We start from the raw sequence: 5,228 nt of genomic DNA, 5'->3' as shown, positions 1-5,228 counted from the left end.
AGAATCTGATTCCCACCAAAATGTCATTCTTAGGGGTGAACTATTTATTTATGGGGCCAAAATACATAACTTTTAAAAATTACACTTTTGGTCCCTAAACTTTTTAAAATTGTATGTTTTGTCTTTAAACTTTTACGACCTTTATACTTTGGCCATTAAACTTTCAAATTTACATTTTGCTCATTAACCAAAATTTTGGGGTATTACATGTTCGAGTCCTACATGCTCTCAAAGTTGCAAAGTTTAATCGTAGACTGAAACTCTGATATCGTTCGTTAATCGCTAATTGGTAAGTTAATGTGATAGTCTTAACTAATAAATGGGTAACAAAGATAAATCTATAAGATAAAATATATGGAGTTGACTAATTTGGGAATATGAAACCTATTGAGTTTGGCATATCGGGTGCTAAATTATGACAAGAAAGGTTTGAGTGAGGAACCTAGTATCTCATGGCAAATATAGCCAAAAAAGTAATTTATTAATATATGAATAAAGGTACTTAGATAGAAGTGTAGAAAAAGTGTTTAAAAAAAAGAGTTTGTGCCTCAGTAATAGATATGTGTGGAATGATGATATCTGATAACTCTCCAAAAGTGTTATATTTTAGATCCTTTTTACTTAGGTTATATTTGCACTTTAGCATTTTTAGAATCATATTTAGATTGATTTTAGCATATTTTACATCATTTTCATATTTGGAATGAATTATCGGTACTTGGGCAGATTTTGATGTTTTGTTACAAATTGATATACTGATGTTATGACATTGTTAATGTCGTAGTCGTTGTTGTACGTTAATGTTATATTAGATTGATGCGATGATTCTGCAGCATTGCTGAGTCACAAGGTGGTTAGAGAAATTTCAAGAAATAATAAAGCTACGGGATTAAAGGTTGGAGTTTGAATTTAAAAAGAAATTATCATTAAAAATGATATTTATATTGCTGGAAAGCTTGATTTTGATGGGCTATAAATACAATATTTTTTACACATTTTCCCACCTTGGAAAAAACCCTAGCCGCCTCCTATTTTCTCTCCTACCATGGCCACCTAAACATTTCGTTGGGGAGTGCAGCAACAATTAGGAACACTACCGTGTAGCAGCAATGATCAAGTGGAGTTCTACTTTAAATTTCTCCTTTTTCCTCATATAGGGAAGTGACAATTATTTAGTAGAATAGTTATGTTATTTTGGATGTTATTTAGTTTTTGAACATAAAGTGTTTGATTAAATGTTTGTTGTTATGTTTTAGTTTAAACTTTGTTTTTATGTGCTGTCGTTTTTATGGGAAGATTTTAGAAATTAATATATCTCTTTGTATGTAATTTTTATAGTTTTTAGAAATAAAAGTTATGGAATTTTTCATACTACCTTTGTGCAACATTGATGTTTGTGAAAAACAAAGTTAGTATATAGAAATGTATGTTGCTAATTGTCCAGTATTGTTAAGTTTTTGATCAAATTGAATTAATGAATGTTGATTCTTGTTAATTGAATGGTGTTAATCATTGATATACACATGAATTCACTATTTTAAGCATATCTATAGTGGGAAAGGCTAAATAACACCCACTTCCAATGAATCTTTAATATGTTGCTCCCCCCAAATGTGGTAGCACTGCCTGACATTTACCATTTTGATTTCTATAATTTGTTGTTTATTTTATATTTCATCATTCTACCAGACATCCTTGGAAATCTTTCGTACAACTCTATTGTAATTGGTTTTGCTCTATGTGGATTCGACATCCGAAGCTTTATTAGTTTCCACTTTATTATTTGAATGATATGTATACTTGTGTGATTGATATAACATCTTACGTCAAGTTTTTGGTGCTATTTTCGGAGAGCAACTGTTTTACTTTAGAGTTGTTTCTTTGCTTTTTAATTTTGTTTATTTTCTTATCAAATGTACATTTTTTCTAGCATAGTGTTGCTGGTGCATGACCCACAGCAACAATCAAGATCTAGAGCCTTTTAATCCTAAATCGAACATACGTTATGAGAACGTTGTAGATAAGAAGCCTGAAATTGAGTAAACATGGCTCAGCATAGTGATGGTAACAACGCTTTGCCACCAGTGGAAAATGGTGAGGATGGATTGTCGGATGCCAATGTAGTAAACCAACAGTATTATTGCAACAGGATGATCAAAACCGGCCTATCCGGGAGCACGTGTTGCTAACACTCAATGATTTACATCCTGATATTGTGCGACCAGTAATACAAAACACCAATTTTGAGTTGAAATCGGTGATGTTTCAAATGTTGTAGTCCTTGGGGCAATATGGTGGGGCATTTACCGAAGATCCTATAGCGCACCTTCAAGCATTTGTAGAGGTATGTGATTTGTTTGTTCATTAAGGGGTTCGTAAGGAAGCACTAAAGCTAAAGCTTTTCCCTTATTTGTTGTGATACAAAGCTAGAGTTTGGTTAACATCACTGTCGCCTAGTGTTATAGCATCCTGGAATAAGTTAACTCAAAAATTCTTACTGCAATTCAACCCACCTAATATGAATGCTAAACTTAGGAATGCCTCACTTCCTTTAAACAATTAGAGGATGAGAGTTTGTACGAAGCTTGAGAGCTTTTTAAGGAATTGTTGTGAAAATACCCAATGCACAGATTCCCGTATTAGATACAAATGGAAATGTTTACAATGGGTTGAGCATGCATACTCAAATGGTGGTAAATGCTTCAGCAAACAGTGTATTGCTAGATAAGACATATAATGAGGCATATGATATTTTGGAAAGAATATCAAACAATGACTACCAATACCCCAATACGAGGAACATGTTCGATAGAGGCATTGCTATAGTAGTAGACAATGATGCTCTGAACACACTGACCACACAAGTAACAACATTGGCTAAAATGATAAAGAACATGGAAAAGCCTGCTGGTAGGTATGATGTAAAAGATACATCTCTTGTCAATTGTGTTTATTGCGGTGATAACCATAATTTTGAAGAATGTCCACAAAACCTCGAGTCTATGTATTTTTTGAGAAAATATGACAGGAATGCCAATGCCAATTCTTATGGGAACACCAACAACCAGAATATCCAAAATCATCCCAACTTGTCTTGGAGGAGTCATAATTTAGCCAACCTCAACACCACATTGCAATCAAATTTTGGGAATGCACAACAACATTATTCGTACAAACAATATACTCAGCAGAAGTCGATAATGCAGCATCAATAGACACACCATCAAGCAATGCCACAGTAACAACGCAAAAACTAGCAAGGGTATAAAGGGCAGTCTTTCAATCAACCCTCTACTTCAATATCAACATCGCCTGAGTCTCTACTGAAGGATTATATCTTAAGAAATGAAGCAACGAATCAAAAGAAAGAAGCTTTGATCCTATAACACCTACAACTCATATACCTATACTAATACATGTTATAGATGTCACATGAGTTACTTAAAACATTTTCCAACTCAAAAGTCATTAAAATTAATTTCTCCAAAATGTAGTTATTAATATAAAATATAAATCACTTAAAACTATCACATGATTTTTAAAACATATATTAATATAAAATACATCTCTTATAATAATAATACTGATTAATAGCATCCATAGTACAATAGTTTTGTTTAACCATTACAAATCAGTTCCAAAACAGCTCAACAGAGCAACTAGGACATTCATATGTACATGTCACTAACTAAGTCAAAATCACATCAAAGGATGTCTTACTAATATTGTAATATACTCCTCAATGCTTGGTGTTACTCATTACTCCTTACTCCTACTCCTGATCTTTTCCTACGCGTGAAAATTATCACTCACTAAGTATATACATAGTGAGGCTATTAAAATAATAAACAGTATAGTACAACTCATGTATGAAATTAAATGTCATTTTCCAATGCAATAAGATCACCTTACCTGTATGTTCAAAATTCACCACAATCTACATGACAATGATATAAATATAATCATTTTCACCAATAACTATAACCCAAATTATTAATCCATGAGGAACCTGGTATAGGAGTCAAATATTGCACAATAGTGCTGTGGTCGAGCCTTGCTCACCTAATAATGTACCATAGTGCTAAGGTTGGGGCTCACCCACCTTGTACTATGTGTCATCACTAGACACTCTAGTACTACTTAAATTTGTAGTTGTTAGACTCTATGACATACAATTAATACCACTGAACCTTAATAACATACTTGGGCATCTAGTCATGAATTAAGCCATCTACGACAACGTATATCGATATGGTTTTAACGACGGGCAGTTCATGCCCGAATTATCATTCATAACATATCATCACAATATGATTAACCAATGCATTATATTTTCAATCTTGACATTTTTAGGATATGTCTATAATATGATAAATGACATAAATTTCATGCTAATAAAAATATGGTAGACTTATCGCAAGTCTTTCAACAAATGTATAAAACATCCATGTATAATATCATGCATGCATTGCACTCACCTTGACACTTTATAAATATATACAAAAATATTAGCCCACTAAGCTTCCAACTTGTCCCTTTTTATAAACAATTAGCTTCGAGCACAAAATCAATCACGATCTGTAAAAAATCACAAATTATATGGATACATATGTTAGTATTGTACTAACATAAATACATTTCCAAAACAAAATCCATAATCATACTTGAAACTTATTCATTATCAAAATACTTCAACACTTATTAATTCTTTTAATTTTGGCACCCACTTTTCCAACTTATATAAAATGGTCCTTTACTATTTTATCACTTAAACTTTCAATACTAAAATTCCAGCATTGAAATTATTACCAACCAAGTACATTTACAAAGGCATAATTACAAATAAACACCCCAAACTATTCGAATATTGCATTTAAATAACCAAACTTTCCAAACTTCCAAAATGATCTAATTTCACATCCCAACACTCATTTCAATTCCCAAACAGCAATTTCCAGCATAGTACATCAACTATTGAACAATTACATTAACCCATCATTTCTCTAAAATTAATAATTTGGTCCCCTAACTTTTTTAAATTACCAAATAGTCCCTAAATTTTTATAAGGCTTGTAGAATACTTCCTACATCATTTTCAGTCCTTACATAAATGTTCCCTAATTTTTCTGATCCATATAAGCCATGGTCAAATGTTCCAAAGCTCCTAGACTAGGTTTTTCATGATTTTGCTAGATTTTGATTCGATTCAAGCAAGAAATCAACTTTCA

At 32.2% G+C, this 5,228-nt stretch overlaps 1 non-coding gene across 1 annotated transcript; it reads right to left on the bottom strand.

Annotated features, from left to right (window-relative positions):
- Positions 1-2,527: 2,527 nt before the first annotated feature.
- On the bottom strand, positions 2,528-2,633 carry LOC120210967. Its single transcript, XR_005524550.1, has one exon. It is a non-coding gene; the product is annotated as a small nucleolar RNA R71 (small nucleolar RNA).
- Positions 2,634-5,228: the final 2,595 nt, after the last annotated feature.

This window comes from Hibiscus syriacus, unplaced genomic scaffold (assembly GCF_006381635.1).
Source record: "Hibiscus syriacus cultivar Baekdansim isolate YM2019G1 unplaced genomic scaffold, ASM638163v2 tig00109945_pilon, whole genome shotgun sequence".
NCBI classification, from domain to species: Eukaryota; Viridiplantae; Streptophyta; class Magnoliopsida; order Malvales; family Malvaceae; genus Hibiscus; species Hibiscus syriacus.
The sequence above is the reverse complement of the archived record's forward strand: the minus strand, read 5'-3'. Positions and strand labels throughout refer to the sequence as shown.